The sequence below is a fragment of the Lepidochelys kempii genome, chromosome 2, assembly GCF_965140285.1.
Source record: "Lepidochelys kempii isolate rLepKem1 chromosome 2, rLepKem1.hap1, whole genome shotgun sequence".
Taxonomy (NCBI): Eukaryota; Metazoa; Chordata; order Testudines; family Cheloniidae; genus Lepidochelys; species Lepidochelys kempii.
The window spans coordinates 209,018,267-209,040,157 of NC_136381.1; the positions used below are offsets into that span (position 1 = coordinate 209,018,267).

The 21,891-nt window shown below is 42.2% G+C and overlaps 1 long non-coding RNA gene across 1 annotated transcript; it reads left to right on the top strand.

The window, feature by feature from the left end:
* Positions 1-909: 909 nt before the first annotated feature.
* Positions 910-19,374, top strand: LOC144930237 (uncharacterized). The gene is made up of 3 exons (XR_013635391.1): positions 910-1,120; positions 6,242-6,318; positions 11,947-19,374. It is a non-coding gene; the product is annotated as an uncharacterized LOC144930237 (long non-coding RNA).
* The last annotated feature ends 2,517 nt before the right edge of the window (positions 19,375-21,891 follow it).

A 21,891-nucleotide genomic window follows, 5' to 3' on the forward strand; every position in this document is an offset into this window, starting at 1 on the left:
TGTTTTCGACAAAGCCCTAACTTAAACAACAGCATGAGGTATTAAGAAGTAACTTAAATACAAGAGGCCAGATTCATCAGTACTCTGACTGTTTATGTCATTCAGAGCAGTTGCAGGCCTAGTTTAACCAACCAGTTCAGTGAAGCTGAATTGATAGCTGCTTTGCATTGCCAAAGCAACACAAAGCAGCTGGATGGTACTAATAGGGTGACCAGACAGCTATTGTGAAAAATTGGGACGGGGGTGGGGGTTAATACAGTGGTGAGCTGGAGCTGGTTCCCACCGATTCACTAGAACCGGTTGTTAAATTTAGACGCCCTTTTAGAACCGGTTGTTCTGTGAGGGACAACCAGTTCTAAAAGGGCTTCTAAATTTAACCGGCCAAAAGTGGCGCCTTAGGCACCAACTTCACGGGTGCTCCAGCCCTGGAGCTCCGAAGGGAAAAATTTGGTGGGTGCAGAGCACCCACCAGCAGCTCCCCTCCCTGCCCCTGGACCCGGCCCCGGCCCCAGCCCCAGCTCACCTCCGCTCCACCTCCACCTCCTCCCCTGAACGCGCCGCCCCGTTCTGCTTCTCCGCCCCCCACCCCAGGCTTCCCGCGAATCAGCTCCTCGCACGGGAAGCCAGGGCAGGGAGGTGGAAGTGAGCTGGGGGATGGGGGGGCGGTGAGGAGGGCCGCCCGCGCCGCAGCAGGTAACCCGGGGTGGGGGGGGGGTGCGCAGCGGAACCACTCCCCGCCCCAGCTCACCTCCTCCACCTTCAGCCTGAGCGGGAAGCTGCCGCTTGCTTCTCAGCCCTCCCCCACTTTCAGCCGAAGAGTGGATTCGCGGGAAGCCGTGGGGCGGAGAAGCAGGGCGGGGCAGTGTATTCAGGGGGGGAGGAGGAGCAGAGGTGAGGTGAGCTGGGGCCGGGTGGGGAGCTGCCGGTGGGTGCTCTGCACCCACCAAATTTTCCCCGTGGGTGCTCCAGCCCCGCAGCTCCCAGGGAGTCAGCGCCTAAGGCGTCACTTTTGATGTGATCAGTGGGGGAGCGGCCGCTCCCCCTGCTGCCCCCCCAGCTACGCTCCCCCACCTCTAGGAGCCAGAGGGACCTGCCGGATGCTTCCTGGGAGCTGCCCCAGGTAAGCACCTCCAGGACTCCCCACCTCGCCCCACGGCAGGTGCCTCTGGCTCTTAGGGGTGGGGTGGGTACCCACTACGGTGGCCCACAAGACCCTCCTGCCCGGTTCTGGGGGCAGTCAGGGGACAGGGGAGAGGGGTGGATGAGGCAAGGGTTCTGTGGGGGGGGCATCAAGGAACACGGGGGAGGAGGGTTGGATGGGGTGGGCAACAACCCCCTCGTGGGGTGAGAAGGGAACCCGTTGTTAAGATTTTGGCAGCGCATCACTGGGTTAATAGGAGCCTATAAGAAAAAGACCCAAAAATCGGGACTGTCCCTATGAAATCAGGACATCTAGTCACCCTACATACCAATGAGTCCGACCCAAGATAGTCTAGTTTATAGTACCATATGGTCATTTACACACACAAATGCAAACACTATTGAAACTTAGAGCAATTATCTGTGAGTCAGTTATTGTAGCAAGCAATACAGAGGGTTAGTCTCCTTTATCTTATGTAGAAAGTTGGGAACACTGCATCACACTGAATATGACTAAAATAGGACTGTACTCGTTATGGCTTGAGAAAAGCTTCATATCATAATCACAGTCTACATCAAATGTGATTTCCTTTGCAGAACTCTATTGTAGACCTCAATCCATTAAGTTTACCCTTTGTCCTGCAATGCTGAGACCAAACAGGCCAGCAAGAACAAATTTCTCAGAGTAGGCTAGGGTTAGGGTTAGGGTATAGTCAGATAGTGAAAGAGTGCTCTAGAGGCGGAGTGACTGGCTGAGGGGATTGAGAACTGGTATAAAAAGTCACTCAGCAGTGGATAACTGATTTGAATCCAGCTCAGTATGCTAGTGGCCAAAAAGGCATTAACTAACTGACAGCTGTTCCACAGAAATGAGAGGGCAGTTTCTGTCTCTTAGGTCCTTGGCTAGTCAAACTGCTAACTCTTTGTGGTGATAGTTTTGGTGAGACATATACTAACACTCTTAGATCCCAATCCAAACAAGCACTTAAGTACATGCCTAGATTTAAGAACCTGAGTGGCCACATTAACTCCAAAAGACCTACTCAGATGTTTAAACATACACGTGTGTAACTGCTTGGCTAGCCAAGGACCTAAGAGACAGAAACCACCCTCTCATTTCTGTAGAACAGCTGTCAGTTAGTTAATGCCTCTTTGGCCACTAGCACACTGAGCTGGATTCAAACCAGTAACCCACTGCTGAGTGACTTTTCATGCCAGTTATCAGTCAGTCAGTCACTCCGACTCTAGAGCGCGCTTTCACTAGTGGACTGTAACACAGTGTTATACCTCCTATTCAGCGAAGTAAGGGTGCTCCACATGATGCTCCAGCCTGGGTTTTTATTATAGTTGTTAACCAAAGGTCTGATCGTTATTCACTTGGCGGAAGATTGGGGCCCAAGTCATTTGTGGTACAGGACAGCACAGTTCATCTTTCTTACCACCTCAGGCCCGTGCATAAAATCAGAAAAATATTTCCTCCTGCTATAAGAATTTCTATGTCTTGGGTGTTACATCACTTGAATCTTCTCGGCAATAACCTTCTGAAACTAGCTTGGCATAGTGCGAGGAAGTAGCTTTGATCAATCTTAAATCCTCAGCCCTTGACACTTTAATCAAAATAATTTAAAATTCTATTAAGCACAATATGCAGAGCGTTAACACGCTGAACCAGTGAGTGGTTAGGCTGTAAGAGATGAGTGATATACCTGAGTAACAGCCATGGTAGAAGGGCTCTTGTATTTTCTCCTTGCTGAATCATGGGAAAGAATGGCACAATTCCTCTCTCTTTGCCATGCTAGTGCTTGATTCAAAGGATCTGACAAGTATCCACACTTACAAACATTCAACTCAGAACTCCTTACAGAAGGAAAGTGAAAGCAAGGGCACTTTTCTAAATGTCTGATTATCTAGGAAAATCTGGGTGACATAAAGGTTATGAGTATTTTATTGTGGAGTACATAAAATCTGTTTTCTCATGAAACATTCAGTATTCAGTGGAAAATACAGTGGGGAGATTTATATACACAGAGAACATGAAACAATGGGTGTTACCATACACACTGTAACGAGAGTGAGCAGGTAAGGTGATCTATTACCAGCAGGAGAGCGGGGGAGGGGAACCTTTTGTAGTGATAATCAAGGTGGGCCATTAATTCCAATTCAGCAGTCTCTCGTTGGAGTCTGTTTTTGAAGTTTTTTTGTTAAAGAATTGCCACTTTTAGGTCTGTAATCGAGTGACCAAAGAGATTGAAGTGTTCTCCGACTGGTTTTTGACTGTTATAATTCTTGACATCTGATTTGTGTCCATTTATTCTTTTACGTAGAGACTGTCCAGTTTGGCTAATGTACATGGCAGAGGGGCATTGCTGGCACACGATGGCATATATCACATTGGTAGATGTGCAGGTGAACCTTGATTATCACTACAAAAGGTTTCTCCCCCCCACCCCCCCTCCCGCTCTCCTGCTAGTAATAGCTCACCTTACCTGATCACTCTCGTTACAGTGTGTATGGTAACACTCATTGTTTCATGTTCTCTGTGTTATAAATCTCCCCACTGTATTTTCCACTGAATGCATCCGATGAAGTGAGCTGTAGCTCACGAAAGCTTATGCTCTAATAAATTTGTTAGTCTCTAAGGTGCCACAAGTACTCCTTTTCTTTTTCTCTCTTTTTAATCTGTCCATTTTCTCCCTCTGGACCTTGCTCTCCTTCTCTTCTCCTTGCCTTCTTTTTTTTAAGTCTGGACACAAAATCACACTTGGCATCCCAGAGAATGTTGCTAAGAAGCTGATCTTGTCAGGTGGTAGGTTTAGAGTAGCAGCCATGTTAGTCTGTATCCGCAAAAAGAACAGGAGGACTTGTGGCAACTTAGAGACTAACAAATTTATTAGAGCATGAGCTTTCATGGGCTACAGCCCACTTCATTGGATGCATAGAATGGAACATATAGTAAGAAGCTATATATATCTACATACAGAGAAGGTGGAAGTTGCCATACAAACTGTCAGAGGCTAATTAATTAAGATGAGCTATTATCAGCAGGAGAAAAATAATAGGTGCTAGGTGTCTCTCAAAACTCCATTAGCTCAGGTGTGATTTGAGGGCATTTAGGTACGATCAGCTCTGAGACCCATAAAGCACCTTTTTGTTCATGTGTGTGTTTACATTTGATTTTTACACTGTGTTTAATCTGAATAATGACAGGGTTTTTACAGGGAAAGATTAGTATTTGTGATTTTCATCAGATTTGATTGGCCAGAGAGATGATGTAGTAAGCATATATCTTGGCCCATACCATTTTGGTGTTTGTACACCAGGCAAAGTCCACTTCCCTCATAGCAGCTGCACACAAAAATCACAAATCACCCACGTAATTCTTCTGTGTTTTGAGTAGAGTTCTAGCTGTTTACATTTAAATAATGCTTTTCATAGCGAGGCACACAGATCTTGACTCAGATCTCAGACCTCAGTAAACTACCACACACAAGGTCTCACTTTTAGCTCATTGTTTAGACTAGAATGAAACCAGATGAATGTAACACAGAGAGACACATTTCCTAAAGCATTCCATAAATGGACTAATATTAACTTTGCAGACAAATGGAGAACGATAGCATGGGGAAGTTTGATTTTACAAATGAAAGAAAAAGGAAAAATGTTATTACCAATTCAAATAGATCACGAGCTCATTCCTGAACTCTGGTCCAGTAGTGCAAAAGGGTCACAGTGAAACAGCCAGAAGGTATATAATTTTTTACCATTAAATTTTGTGCTGGAGAAAAGGTAATTTGTTATGATCCCATGCATATAGCAGTAAAGAGAAGGCAACAGGTTATGAACTCTGAAACTTTCCCACAGAGAAAGAGAGAGAGAGAGAGACCATATCATGACATCTGGTAACATCTTCCACCTTCAGTGCAGACAAAAAGAACTGATGGCTCTGAGCTATGGTGTGGAGTGCACAGATGTACAATGCTAGATTTTGTGGAAGAGGTTAAAAGCTTTCTAGATCTCCTTAATTCTTTCCTGAGTCAGATTCCAGGTAGGCCAGTTTGACCTGAAAAATATGAATCCATGCAAGGTACTCTGAAGAGAAGGTGTGTAGTGTGCTAAATACTACCTATGCTATCAGTTTTAAATACTCAGGACAGGGAACCTAGAAGTCAATGAGGATTTTTCCTGAGAAGGAATGAGGCATTTGGTCTATGATTAACTTGAGCTAAAAATCCCTGTGAAAAAATATCACTAATAAAATTTCAATTTTTCTAACATTTTTATAATCACGAATTCTCAATAATGTACAGTACATCTTACATAACAATAAAACAACCACAATACTCCATGTGGTAGACTCATCATAAATTTCTACCAGGAATACCATCATAAACTACCATTTTCCGTTATAAAAAATAACCATTAAAACCCAGACATGCACAAACAAGGTAATCTGCCATAAATTGTGAAATGGTAGAATACTACAAATGTAAATTTATTCCACTCCCGTTGCAATGCATGTAATTTCCATAGCTTTATTAGAAATCTTGCTGGTGCGGTAGTTTGGCACTAGGTTATAAATATAGCAGGAATGAGTCAGCATGCAAATTCCTTCTTTAGAAAACAATCTGAGTGGTTTTATAGTCCAAAGCTGTTTATTATTTTCTAAGAACAGTGAGGCAAGTTCATGTTCAGAACCTGCTGAGAGAAGAATTCACAAAACATTCTGGTATGAGACGGGTTGGGGGGAGGGTCTCTGCAAAAAAGCACCACCCTAGAATGGTCTCAAATCCAACTTTTAGCTACTGTATTTTTTTTTCTGCTACACTGAGTCATTAGGGTCCTCATGAGATTGTCAATGCATGCACTCCACTAATGAAGTGAGAGCACAGCTAATGCTGGGAATTGCATCTCCTCAATGAATGATGGGGCCTCTTAATACCTAAGCCACACAAAACAAAAAATATCATACAAAAGCAACCCAATTTTCCATTTCCCTGGTCCAACCATCTTTGAATAAGAATGAGTGGAAAAGATATTTTTGATGAGTCCAGACATCTTTGTACTCTGCTGACTCAAAAATGGTTTTGTTTTTACATAACAGATTGCAGCAAGCAAGTACTTCCTAATATGATCCAATAATGTTTCTTAGGCACAATGACAAATGTGAAAAGCTATTTGGTGAGTCAAGACTGTCTTCAATTTGCGTTTTGTACTGGGCTGAGAGCACGGTGCCTAATAATAGGTAATGGGCAAGATTCTGAAGCTGGGTTGGAGCCTCTTTATTCCATTCTAGTGGTGTGAAAGGCAGTGGTGTTGGAAGAATTTGTATAGTGGGGGGTGCTGAGAGCCATTGAACCAAACTGTAAATCCTCTATATAATGGAATCCACTTCAAGCCAGGGGGTGCAGCAGCACCCTGGCTCCCCTAGTTCCAGCACCTATGGTAAAGGGGCTGTAAACTAGCTTCCAATTGTCAGCAGAGAATTCCCCTGGTACAGGTGAATTTCCTGCTGGTACATCTGCATTCCAGTGAGGCCCTGCAGCTCTGTTCCTGCACCCTCTCCTCAGGTACAGGGCAGAGAGAGGGCATGTGAGGGTCAGGAAGGAGTATAACAAAGTAGAGCTCTGCAACAGCGGTCCTCATCTGGCATAGGGTTGATTAAGGACCCTGCAATCAGGGCACAAATTAGAGCTGCCCAGAAGCTGTTCTTATTCACATTGGGGTTGGGGCTAGCCTGGGAATCTGGGAGCTGGAACCAGCTCCTTGATGTTCCCTCCCATGTCACCCCTCTCCTGTACAATGAAGAATTTAGGAGCAGGAGAGACTTAAGTCCAAAACCAAGTCTGGCTAGAACCATCTGGGAATTTCTCACCAAATCAATTCCCTGTCATTGCAGAGGCCTCGGGCACTGGTTCACCTTTGTCCCTCCTGTCCTCTGCCTGTGGCACACAATAACTTAGTCTCCAGAAGGCTGTAATACTTTAGTCTAATCCAGGTTACTGGGTTCAATGCACAGGTTATTGGGTGGGGCTTAGTGGCCTTTGATGTACAGGAGGTCAGACTAGATGATTTGGTGGTTGTTTTTATGACTCTGACTCAGTCTATACCAATAATTAATAAAGGAAGCAAAATTGTAAGAGGGGAGATAACAGAGATATTTTGAGAGTGAGGGAATCAAGTGAAAACATCAAAAGAATTATTATCCTCATATAGAACCCGGTTCGGCTCCCAGCGAAGTCAATGGAAAGACTCTCAGAGACATCAGTAGGCATAAATTCTGGAACTACGGGTGCTGGTGCAGCACCCCCTGGCATGAAGTGGTGACCATCATACACAGGGTTTATAGTTTGGGTCAATGGCTCTGAGCACCCCCACTATACAAGTTGTTCCAGTCCCTGTCAGTAGGAGCTGCAGCCTGATGTCATTGAATGTCATTTGGGCATTATCCTGGCTCTCACATTTTGTACATGGTGTAACCTGTGGCATAAGCCACAGGGCCAGGGCTAAAGCTGCCGGGGGGGAGGTAGGACAACTTTAACTGAATTTCCAAATTTTGTACAGGTTTAAGTCAGAACATAAATGTTTTACTGTTAGCAGGGTGGGCCTCCCCACCTAGCATTGGCAGTAGCCCCACCTGGCGGTTATGGGGTAGGGGAACTCGGCCCTCCCACTCCACCAGGTTCCCCTACCCCATAGCTAGGTCTAGCCTGTGATGCCAGGGGCTGTTCTATATTACACTGGTTTCAGAGTAGCAGCTGTGTTAGTCTGTATTCACAAAAAGAAAAGGAGGACTTGTGGCACCTTAGAGGCTAATAAATTTATTTGAGCATAAGCATATTACACTGGCAGCAGTGCTCCCCCAGTGACAGAGGATCAGGTGGAGTGGAGTGATCCAGTCCTACCCCTTCCACCCAAGGCCATGTCCTGCATCCCATCTCTCTCAATCTGTGTCACACAGCCTAGGTTAGCAGGCAGGCACTACTGGGGCCCATGTTTATGCCACCTAAGGACTCTACTAAACTGGGGGCAGTTTTCTGATCTCTGTGCACTGCTTCAGTGTCACAAAATGGCTGGACCAGGGTGAGGAGTTAGGCCTAAGCATTTTATTTTTATCTATCAATGTTGTATCTTATGCAATCAGAAGACTCCTTTTGGGAGGTGGGGAAGTGCTCAGAGGTACACTAGAGCTTTTCAAATTTCAGTTCAGTTCTCAGCCTGCTATGGCCTAAAGTGGTGAGAATGTGGCTCAGCAAGCCAGCTGAAATTGGCAGGTTTCCATCTCTAGCTCACATATGTGCTAGTGTTTTTTCAGGCTTGTTTAGCGAACGTTGTGATTTCTCACCCCTTCCCCTGAATCATAGTTTAAGATCTATCATTCAAGACGGCCTGATCTTGAGCCATGTACATATATCACATAGAACATTAAAACCTGACCTTTTATACACAGAATAATAAATACCTGTGAGTCACTTGCAAGGTAGTAACTCACTGATGTGGTTCAGCAGAGAATAAAAGCAGAACCTCAACAAGAAAATCTTCAGTTGTAACCAAATCTTGAGGGGCTTTGTAATCATACTTTTACATTTAGAAACCTGTAAAACCATGTAAATGCATTTCAAAATGGGGATGATATGTTAGTAAATGGAAATGTGGCAGGAGGGGTGCCAAGTGCCGATGTGTCCGCCTGCACAATGTAAGGAATTGTTGGATATGTGCTATGACCCACTAACATCATCAGACAGCTGGACTGTTATGACTTCAGTTCAACAAACAGTGTATCACAGTCATCTATCAGCTCTCATTGTTACCATCTGATTCAGCAACCTTTCCAGTGGCATTGCTACTGTGACACAGCAGACAGCTTTTCAGGACTTCGTTGCCTTTAGAGGTCTTCTATTTGGTGTATAGGGTCTGGTCCAGGTCTTCTAAGATGAATGGATGAAGCATGAGTAGCAGGCAGAGAGGAAACCCTCTGTGTCACAAGCAGCCTCCAGGACTTGAGAAGTTAGCCCTGGGACCTACAAGAAATATTGGTCCCCTTCAGTTTACATCAGGCAGCAGCTCTCTGTGTAGCAAGCTCATGTGTAGCCTCTAGAATAAAGCACAAGGAGAAATATTAGCATGATTTAAAAGGATGGCATCCGATGGTCCGGTCTCTTGAAACTTTACCACCATTAGGCAGAGTGGTATTTGCAAAGAGAGATCCTGAATCCAAAAACAATTATACATGGTGATTATACAATAGCCACTCACCCACAGAGTTCCCAGTTTTGTGTATTCAGCAGCACACATTTTATATTACTAGACATTAGAGCCCATACCCTTCCCTTTACATGTTAAAGGGCCTGGAGGAGGAGGAGGACAGATCCTCAGCTCATCGGCCTTTGCTGCTCCATTACATTTTCCCTGTTGGAAGCAGTGCTGCGGCAGCACAAGAGGCAATGGAAATGCTTGCCATTGCCCGGATACTATTTTCTTGTCTATGCCACATGCTACTCTTGGCTGAGTTCCCCAACCAACATCCCATAAACTCTGCAGGGACACTGTGAAGGGGAAGGTACTGCTGGCTGGGCGCTTGCGTGGGTAACATGCTACCTTGAGGGGATGCCAAAAAAATCATTTATACAGCCCAGAGAAAAGATAACTAAGGAGCCTTCTCCTGGGGTGAAATGTTGAAGTGAGTTACACTCCATCACAAAGCAGGCATAGAACTGCGACATTTTTTTCTTTTTGGTAGCAGTGAGGTTACAGGGACTTCCCATCACTCAGCTAATCCACCCCCCCCCCCAAATATATGCACCCTGCAGTTTCATACAGATATATATATATATATACACACAGTTCTATCTGGGTGCTGGAACAATTTGTATAATGCGGGTGCTGAGAGCCAGTGTACCCCACTGTAAACCCTGTATATGATGGAAACCACTTTAAGCCAGGGGGTGTGGTAGCACCCCTGGTTCCAGCACCTATGAGCTCTATCCCACAGAACAAGAACGACCTTGCCCTCATCTTGTTATGCAAATGCAACAGTCATCATTCTTTTAGAGCACACTCCCTGGGCTTCAATAACGAAAATCATTATGATTCAAAATTCATGATCTATTTATTCAGTATTGTGTTGTGCTCTAGTGCCAGGTGGATTACTATGCCTTTAAGACTACAATCTCTTTGAAACAGAGACTGCTATTTGCTGGCACTGCTCTTCTATTTTAAAGCATCATGTACACAACTGTAATGATCATGTAAAGTTTAGTAATATTTACAAGATTGGGGGAAAAACTGTAATGCGGTTAATAGAAAACACAAACATCCCTTTACCAACTGTTTTATTCTTTTCCAAGTCTTTCCCTCATTCTATAAAATTAACATTTTTTGTAGATACAAAAGACAAAATCATAAATTACTGGATTTGGCAGAGAAAGGCAGAGATGGTGGCAGGGCACAGCTGGAGTGTTTGAAATGTGGCAGTTTTCTTCTGGGCCATCATTTTTGCTGTTCCTTTGGGTACGTGCAGCTAAATGAGGATACTGCTAATGCCACATCCATGTAAATCTCAGAGTAGAACTGTGGGCAAAAAGGAGTGTTTTCTCCTGTACAGACTGGATTTCTTCACATCATCATGGTCTCATCTCAGCAGCTCACATGCCATTATGTATCCATGTACTGCAGATCTTCGCATTTTTCATTCTGCATCAGGCTAACAATATGCACTCACTCCTATTGAAGATCCCTGGCAGAATAATACACCACCTGTTCAGGGTTTGGATTTTTTCCCCCTTACTAATTAAGCATTTAAATTGTTTCCCAACTAAATTGAATATCTTTTCTTTTCTGCCCCATCCCTTGGCTGCACCTTCATAGACATTTTCCTTTTGAACGCAAATGAAAAAGAAACCCTCGAGCATAAGTGGGCCTATCATTTTAGCCAAAACAGCCATTAGTGCTGAGCTGAGAAATCATGCTCAACTCATACTGAATGACTATATGAGGTACCAAATGATGGGGAACAACAGATAGGAGCACTAGCCATGGGGCCAGAGAATCATCAAAGAATGATGGGAGGGGCCAGGAGGGAAGGGCAACACTGTCATTTGGTCTAATCAAAGCCTATTTGTTAACTAGTTTTGAAGCGCTGATGACTGTATAGCTTACAGAAAACAGGCATGTCCTAAATATGGAGTAGCTGTGTTATCTGAATATATCCTGCTGGGTTTATAACCATTTAGAAACATGGTAATTAGAATTGTATCATATAGTACTTTTTCTTCTGCGCCTGGAACAATGGGTCCATGATTTGCAGGTCCTATGTGCTTGCAATACAAATGATAAATAATCAGAAAAATAACAGTTATAAAGGCCAATTCTTTTTAAAAAAATGAGTGTCTAGAGTGAGCTACTAATCCTCAATGTTCAGCACTTTTGAATATCAGGACACTTATTTAGTGCCTAAATATGGACATTGAAGCCTAACTTTAGTCATTCATTTTTTAAAAAAAATCTTCATCGAAGTACATAAATAATAAAGATGGGAAATTAACTGGAAACTCTCTTGTCAAAATAAACCCAGGATATTTAGACTCAGAATAATTTGGGTACCAAACACTCGTGACACAACATTAATTTTTTTGGGGGGAAAGACCAGGCAAACTAACACAATTAACAGGCCCAGCCAGGACCTAAAAGTGCAAGGATAGTGTGTTATTTGATCCTTCTTCAGTGAAATGACTGACGACCCTGTGATTAGTGCTCTACCCTTCAATTTAAGAGACCAAGTTTTGATTCAAATCCAATTTTTCATTCCAGGGCAGCTAGCCATGCAGTGGGAGAAACTACCTTACTTCACTCGGAGTGACCTTGCTCACCAAGTTAGGAGGAGTAATAATAGGCTCTACATGAAATCTCATCCAGCAATCCTCATCTAGAAGATAGGTTACCAAACAGAATTTATACAATCGATCAGTTTTATTAGTCTATCTTAAGATTCTGCTCTAAAGTGTCCCCAGATCCACAGAACACAATTCTGTCCCATTGTTATTCAATGACCAACTCCATTATGCTTAAAGCAGGTTTCATAGGGCACTGCTGAAATTCAGCCACCTCTTTGGTGGAAGGCATCATCCAGATGGACAGCCTGAACATCAGTGGGGAAAAAGGGAATATTTTGGCCTGGAACATTGGTGTAAACGCTAACTCTTAAGAAAAAGTGCCTTGGCTCCTTTAATGCAGAGCAAACAAGTCCTTGGTTTCAAAGATCACAAGCCTGTTCCTGTTCCCATTGAAATTCAGAGCAAAACTCCAATGACTTCTGTAGGAAAAGGATTTGTCCTTTATTCCCAAGGAACCACATACAGTTAGCAGCATGGAATTCAATGGAGCTACTATACCATGGAAGGATGAGAGCAATCTCCCAAGGATTTGAGCCATTGCAAACATAATACTTAGCCCACTAAGCCATGCCCTCCAATGCCCAAATTGCATCATAAAATTATTCATTTTGTACCAATTAATTAGTGTAGTTATGAGGAAAGTCATGCAGTACTTGCAGGCTAACATTTATTGCTCAGTGTGTCCTTATTTGTTTATTCTGATTCCCTGATGCCATTAATAGAGCTGTTTGTGAATCTTCTTTATGCTTCCAATCAGCATGTGCTTAGTTACAAGTCCATTAGGGCCCTCTCAGATTATCCCACTATATGGTGTGAGTAAACAATAGATGCTGTTTTCCTGTGCGGGTAGGTCTCTGTGGATAACCTAATGAGATTACATCTATGCCAATCTAATACTGTTAGAGCAGAGTAAATGAAAGCCCTGTCAGCTGGGGCCATGAATTTTCTCACACCAGCAGTGCTTCTAGGGTTAAAAATAAAACGCTGCCTGCATTTGTTGCTGAAATGGTGAATAATCTAGGAAGCGATTACATTCTTATAACCAGATTTCTCTTCTCCAGAGGTATCTCTCTGGGAATGTTTGAGAAGCTGGGGAAAGCAGTTGCAATTCTCTTGAAAGGAAGCGAGCAAGGGGTAAATCTTGGAAATGCCAGACCTAAAACACTGACCTGGAATTTATTCAAATGCCTTTCAAGTCTAATGCATAAAGCCTGGTTATTCCATCAAAGTCACTGTGAATCAGCACTCACTGCTTAAACATGTGAAATAGCCTGAGCTCATGTAGAACATTTTGAGCTAATGTACATAACTTAACAACTGACCTCCCTACCCTGTTTTTCTCAGTTTCCTCTAATGATGTGGAAAACAGGTTTCCATTGGATTCTGGTATTTTCATCTTCCATATTTAAAAAAAATCCTTTCCCTAAAGAATACATTGACTGGGAGGGGAGCGGGGGATTGCATAGCACCAAAATAAAAAAATCAGTATTTCATTCATGTTAAAAAAACTAACAAACAGGGAGGCCTGGGCACAATAATAGCCATTAAATGGCTACGTAAGCTACTGAACTATTGTTCATTTATTTTTTTTCTAGAGCAGTGCTGGACCTGATTCGCTGCATAACTCAACAGAGTCACACTGCTGCAACACTGGAGTAACACAATTGGTGAATCAACACAGTTCCACTGTCTACGGAACTGAGATACTCGAGACTGAGTTTCTGACTTCAAGGAGAGCAGGACTGGGCCCTGAATGTCTGTCTATTCTTAGCCAAGTGGCATTTTAAAACATTTTTTTTCAGTCCTAATCATCAAAAACAATTGTCAGTAAGGTAGTGCATCTACTTACTTCCTGGGTCATCTACTAATGCTACATTTTCTGCTTGTAAAACGGATTTTTCATCCTGCTTTCAATTTGTTTCCACCGTTTATCAGCAAAGATTCATCCTTACTTTGTCAACCCTTACACTTCCCAACCACACGCCCACTGAAGCTGCCTTTCAAAGCCATTGCATTCTAATATGCTTTTGGTATAAGTGCCACAACTCAGGTATACGAAACTGATACAGAGAACCCAGTACTGAGTACTTCAGTGAACTCTGCTCTAAAGTACAAAGATGGGTTGAACTTTCTGAGAAAGACTGACATGTAAGTGGCAGTGGTATATCAATTTCTAATCAATATTAAACCTCTAACTCTCCAGATCAATCACAGTTGCAGGGTAATGTACAGCTGGGCATACTTTCTAAGCAGTACAAACCAACAATGGTTTCACTGAACATTCTTTAACTCTGTTGGGCTAGAAATCTCTGCATCCATGATATTTTCAACCTTGCAGTTCAAATGTACACTCACGGTTAGATATTAGGACTATTAATAACCAATAACCTCTTTCCCCAGCGTAGCACACAACACATCTCACGGGTCTGATATCTTTTCCATAAACTGTAATGCTGAGGCAACATGTTATGCAGCCAGTGCCCGCTTCAGTGTTAGAGTCCATCCAGGAGCTTTTAGTATTGGGATGTGACTATAGGGAACAGAATTGATACTGGGACTGCTCAGTATTGCCTGATACCTGACATTTAAATGGGACCATCTCACTGGTTTTGGTACTAACTTATGTGGAAGGATTCTCCAATTGTTTTCTCCTAGAGACCCTCAGGAAAATGATGTGGATTTCCGGACAGTATCTCAGTGAGACAAAATAACCATCTCCAAATGGTTCCCATATAGTCTGGGGGTGCTCGGCATCTCACAGGAGACAGCCCTAAAACCACATGCAGTGGATGGAGTTGCACACCTGTGCATGAAGATGTTGGAATTTATCCACTGTGCAGATGTAGGTGCAGGAGAACTGTACATACACCCAGAAAAGAGGGCAAAGCGCTTGGGAAATGAGGCCCTGTGTCTCTGGAAATGGGAGGCTATGAGTTGCGCTACTCATCTTCCAAACGCATTGCGGTCTAAAGACTAGGCGGCGACATCGTAGTCTGTCCCTAGTGAGGGGTGGCACATGGCTGACTGTCACAGCATTCTGTGGCAATGCATTCCCTGGTTCTTCCCTGACTCCAGCGGGGAAGGAATCTGTTATAGGCCTATACCAGGAACAGATTACTTCCCCCTCCATGCCTGCCCATCTCTGCTGATCAGCGGACTGAGTGGGTCAGAACCACAGCTCCACCCATTCCCTGTCCCTGCACGGTCACTCCCATCCCATCTGCTCAGGAATAGCTATCCTGTGGAGATACTGTCCTTGCCAAGTGATTGCCCACAATGCAAATAGCCCATGTAGGGGAGTAAGCAAGGTTTCCTTTACTCCCCTGTGTTGCATCATAAGGACTGGGCACAATCCTGCCTTAAATTATCTAACCCTATCTTAGCATAACACATCAAAGAGTGAATGATGTTTTTGAATGATTTACACTATAACTCATACGGGAAATCATCAGTGCTTATTTCCCCACCAAAAAGACTTTTGTTGGTTATCCTTCAGTAAACATACTGCAGAAAAATTCATGTGCACCTATGAGAACTGTAAGATCCTAAAGAAATGGACATTTGAATTTTATCTCCACCTCCCTCTCTCTTATGCTATTTCTCCTGCTGTATTAACTGGGAGAGTTTGTTAAAAACATCACTCATCACATCTGCCTCTAAGTGCCTTGTGCTTGGTTTCAAAAGTGTATTTAGTTCTTGACATTGAATGGTTTTAAGAGAAAAAACAATGAAAGCAGGTAAAACCTGTAACCATCCCCAGAGGGGCAGAAGTCAAATGAGAGAATGCTGATGTCTTTGAGTTGACTGAGTCACAACCGACAGGTCTTAATAGAGTAAGGCATTCCAGAGACTGGTGTCAGAGGCTGTCAAACCTACCTCACTAACACCAATTAACTGGGAGATAGGGGATCTTAGAGTTTGGATCAAAGCCTTTCTTGTCCAGATGAAAGATCGCATCAGCTTTGAAAGAAAGCTCCAGATGTCTATGGGGGAAAAAATTCTTCCATTCAGCCTGTTTTTCAGTGAATTTTGAAACATTTCAGCATGAGGAACAAAATAACGTCCCTGCTGGAAAATGTGTCAGATGTTTCATTTAAAAACAATATTAAGCAAGGAAGGTTGTAGCCAACTTGGAGGGAATGTTTGATCCTGTCCCAAATTTCCATTGCTTCTAAGGCAGGGAGATATTAAATCATTCTTACTAATCAGTTCTCCATTTAAGAACAAGCAACCTTTCAAAAAAATCTTTTTTTTTTAAACTTTCCTTCATGCAAGGACTTCAGGAGATCAGCATACAGCTCATGGTACAGCAAACCACATCCGGAAATAATAATCTCATTGTTGCTGCAGTATATTACAAAGGTTACAGTGGTTATCCACCAAATTGGTTTAATAGTGTTGCATAAAAAGTTATGAGAGTCCTAAATTCTAATACATTTGATTCATTAATGGATCAGAAAAGCTTACAGGCAAACAGTATCCAACATTGTATTCATTGCACCATCAGTTTCACAGACAATGTAAATGGGATAATAGCTTTTTTAATTAGTACCTACAAATGTTTCATTGCCAACAAGGGATAGACATGTTCGAGAATATGAAAGAGATGTGGCCAGATTTATCCACAATCAATTACCTGGACCCAGATCTTGAAATCCTGTTGTCGGTGGGAATTTTGCCTGAGCAAGACTGCAGGATTGGGCCATTCCTTTTTTTAAGAGTCATTTCATTTCAATTTTCAAACTGAGTGCAGAGGGGAATTGGTTTGTGTTTCTTTGTTTTGCAGGTTGATCATCAACCTCCAAGCATTTATGCATTTATTGCACAGGATTTTTTGTTTTTGAAAGATTATTCCTTCATTCAAACTTTCAGTAGAACACTGTTTAAAGCAGTGATATTCAGACTGAGGCTCCTGAGCTGCAAGTGGCTCTTTAATGTGTCTCCTGCGGCTCTTTGCAGCACATGATATTAAAACACTGTGTGCTTTTATTATTAACCAGTCTACGTTATTAACCAATCGGGATGCTTTCACTATATTATTAACCAATTATGGTTGATAAAATAATAATATTTGGTCAGTTATTTTGCTATGACAAGAATATATATTATTCAGTATATATATAATAAACAGTAGTAGGGTTCATATATATAGTAAATGAAACAATGAATTTATACTACAGTGGCTCTTTTGCGTAAAGTTGATCACTAATTTGGCTCCTGATCCACTGAGGTCTGAGTGGTCACTGGTTTAAAGCACAGTATGTCTAGAGCTAACTGAGTTCATTGTTTGAGCAATTTGAAGGATTTCTAATACTGGGCATTGAAATAAGAGGGTTTCAAAGCATAGAAAAAATATGTGACAGCTGCAGTTTACTAGCCCAGTCATGCTTCTGTTGTACTGTATTGACTGTGTCATGTTCAAAAACGATTTTGTGCAAGTGGCTGTCTCTTTCTGCTATCGCTTTTGCTACCATGTTGATTTCCTGCAGGAATAGATTTTCATCAGGGATGAGCCTGGAACCAAACAATTCTGGATTTTGGTGAAGTTTGGATTGAAATTCAGACTTGAACGCAGTTGGCCCTTCTCACTCAGAAACATAGGAATTGCCATAGTGGATCACACCTATAGTTCATGTAGTGCAGTCACCTGACTCTGATAGAATCATAGAATATCAGGGTTGGAAGGGACCTCAGGAAGTCATCTAGTCCAAGCCCTGCTCAAAGCAGGACCGATCCCCAACTAAATCATCCAGCCAGGGCTTTGTCAAGCCAGATCTTAAAAACCTCTAAGGATGGAGATTCCACCACCTCTCTAGGTAACGCATTCCAGTGCTTCACCACCCTCCTAGTGAAATAGTGTTTCCTAAAATCCAACCTAGACCTCCCCCACTGCAACTTGAGACCATTGCTACTTGTTCTGTCATCTGCTACCACCGAGAACGGCCGAGCTCCATCCACTTTGGAACCCCCCTTCAGGTAGTTGAAGGCTGCTATCAAATCTCCCCTCACTCTTCTCTTCTGCAGACTAAACAATCCCAGTTCCCTCAGCCTTTCCTCGTAAGTCATGTGCCCCAGCCCCCTAATCATTTTTGTTGCCCTCCGCTGGACTCTCTCCAATTTGTCCACATCCTTTCTGTAGTGGGGGGCCCATATACTGTAGTGGGGGACCCATATACTGGACATATGGTTCAAAGCAGGGTGCAAGAAACTCCATAATGGACCATTAATAAAGGTTTAAACCACAGTCCTGGATTCAAACTCTTCTGAACTTTATGGGTGTTAAGCTCTGGATCAGAATTTTGAAGTACAGACACAGCCTGTGATTTAAAAATTACACAAACTTCCACTTTTTGTTAAGATACTTTGGTGTTGTTTAAGCATTTGGTTTTATTTCAAATTGAATGAACCAGAAGTAAAAATATTTCATCTTTACTAACAACAAAATTTACTGATTTGTCTTCTAAGTAAAAAAGTGCATAGACAATAAACGGACTTTGACATATTGGTACAAATATCCTGCTTCAAACAAATCAGTTAAGTTAATAAATGAAATTCACAAATTTAGGAGAGAAAAACAACAGCAACCAATCAGCCCCACTTCCACCCCCTTTGGAAACCAAAGTAGATAAATAGATTTAGTCCCCTCTGTGTCAAGAGAGACTTGTCCACATGCACTTTTTTCAATGCAAAGAATTGCACTTCATGTTAAGAGCTTCATCCTGCCACCTTCCTCATGTTGAGAGGTACCAATCCATTTAAGCACATACTTAATTTTAAGCACATGCTTAAGTGATGACAACGAAATTGCTCAAATATTTAACATCATTAAGCATGTGTGTACATGCTTTGCAGGACTGGGGTCTAAATGAATCCAGTATTCTACTGTGAGTAAAGGAGACAGAATTAGTTCCTAAGCAACTAGTGAAAGAAAAACTCTCCTTTAAAAAACCCTTCCATGGCAATGAAAACAATAGATAATAACAAATAGAATACATATCATGTGAGGGCAGAATTGGCTGTTACACCACAGTAAATCCAGATTAACTAATAAATACAGAAGAACTCAATGGACTTACTCAGATTTAGACTGGTGTATCAAAAAAAAAAAAAAGAATTTGTACCATTGAATGCAAATATATGAAAATGTACAGGTTATCTAAAAGTCAGATGTACTGGGTTATATATAGGTTTCAGAGTAGCAGCCATGTTAGTCTGTATCCACAAAAAGAAAAGGAGTACTTGTGGCATCTTAGAGACTAACAAATTTATTTGGGCGTAAGTTTTCATGAACTACAGCTCACTTCATCGGATGCATGCAGTGGAAAATACAGTGGGGAGATTTATATACACAGAGAACATGAAACAATGGGTGTTACCATACACACAGTAAAGAGAGTGATCAGGTAAGGTGAGCTATTACCAGCAGGAGAGCGGGAGGGGGCTAAGGGGGGAGAAACCTTTTGTAGTGATAATCAAGGTGGGCCATTTCCAGCAGTTGACAAGAACATCTGAGGAACGGTTGGGGCTGGGGGGGGAGAATAAACATGGGGAAATAGTTTTACTTTGTGTAATGACCCATCCACTCCCAGTCTTTATTTAAGCCTAAGTTAATTGTATCCAGCTTGCAAATTAATTCCAATTCAGCAGTGTCTCGTTGGAGTCTGTTTTTGAAGTTTTTTTGTTGAAGAATTGTCACTTTTAGGTCTGTAATCAAGTGACCAAAGAGATTGAAGTGTTCTCTGACTGGTTTTTGACTATTATAATTCTTGACGTCTGATTTGTGTCCATTTATTCTTTTACGTAGAGACTGTCCAGTTTGGCCAATGTACATGGCAGAGGGGCATTGCTGGCACATGATGGCATATATCACATTGGTAGATGTGCAGGTGAACCTTGATTATCACTACAAAATGTCCCCCCCCTCCCCCCCACTTTCCTGCTGGTAATAGCTCACCTTACCTGATCACTCTCATTACAGTGTGCATGGTAACACCCATGGTTTCATGTTCTCTGTGTATATAAATCTCCCCACTGTATTTTCCACTGAATGCATCTGACGAAGTGAGCTGTAGGTCATGAAAGCTTATGCTCAAATAAATTTGTTAGTCTCTAAGGTGCCACAAGTACTCCTTTTCTTTTTTGGGGTTATATATAGGATTTAAGATTTTATTTACAGAACCACTGTATTTCAAAATAGTGTCAGAAAAATATAGACCTGGGATTTAGGTTAACTAATCAACATTTTAAAAAACTGTTTTGATATTCTTCCCAGTCCAACTGTATTAGCACCACAGTGTTTTGAATTTTAGAATTATTTCAGACAAGTCTCATTTTTAAATATTTTTTAGCCACATATTCTTGTTTGACAGCAAGGGGCTAAAGAACAGGTGGCTATTCAGATCCCTGTTTTGCAATAAGGCTTACTACCCTTGTATAATTTCCAGTCAAAATTTCTCTTAAATAAATATCTCATGCCCCCCTGTGGTTAAATTGAGAGGCTGCTGAGCAAGTCCATAAGAGATGTTTTTTCCTTTTCTTTCTATTTGCACACAGAATGTTTGCAGTATCTCTCACACACAAATGAAGCATTCTGACTGACTTAAATAGATAGTTTTAGATATTTTACTTATAAAACATGTGTATAAAATTACTACTTAAAGCAAAGCATAGGAAAGTGCTTGATTGATAAGCATGCCCAGCATCTCTATAGCCCCCAGTACTTTACTTTGACATTTCATTTTTAAAGATGCTTGATAAAAATATCACATTATGACATTGTTACCCATCAGTGACCTGATTTGATGGATTCACACTCCCCGAAGCCGTTTGAGCACTTGTCCCAGACACAGCTGCCAAGTTTTGTGTAGTTCCATGTTCTCCCCCACCACCTCATAGGCAAGGAGTGTTGGTCATAAGCTGAAGTTTGTGATTCCCTCCCTCCCCCCCACTCACGAATAATTTAACTCAATTGCACCAGCCACAGACATGGCTTCCAAACACTAAGCAGCAGCATGAGATCAGCGAAGGATAGTTATCAGTCAGTTCCTGTATAACTAGGGCAAGGAGGAGAGAACACTGTACTGTTAAATTAACATTTTATGAGGTCCTCCTTGTATTCTTCTTCATTGTCCCCATCCTTCTACATCACCTCCCCAGATGTCGAACTGTCTCGTGTGCTGCTGTCAAATCTGAGCAGGGCCTTTCCCAGCCTGCGTGCACTGTTATTATCTACATGCAGAGCACCTAATGCAAGTTTTTTAGTTCTTGTTTTGTAAAAATTAAGTGGACAAGGAGAAAAGGCCTGTCAGTAGTGTTCACTGGCAGTCACTGTGGTATATTTCAAAACTATGTTGAAATTGTAGGTTGTCACTTTAAATTGTTTGTGGTTTCCTGGTCCAGATTGCAGGCTCAGGGGCTCTGTAACAAAGCATATGATCAGAGTCAGTCTGGAAAGACCCAGACAAGAGCTAAGTTGGGAGAGTTGTGCTTCTCCACCTTAGGGAGCAGCCTGCTTTTTCTCTCTCTGGTTTTGGTTATTGTGTGTTAAAATTCTGGATTTTAAGAAGTAAAGTAGTGTTGCATTACAGCCTTCCTAAAGGAGTATTTTATGTCTTTATCTAACTTCTCTGTTTGTATGTTGTGAATATGATCATCATGACTCTGTGATGATTTGTGAATATCATCCACACAACAGAAGTACAGGAAGTATCCATAACTTCTTAAGGACTCATCATCTCCCTGATAATCACAATCCGGTCAGATAACTTTGTATCACTTTGTAGTTTTGGTATAAGTAACACCTAACGTTACTAAAACTGAAGGAACTTAGAGATTACTATTTTTCTCTACATTTTTCTTTGTT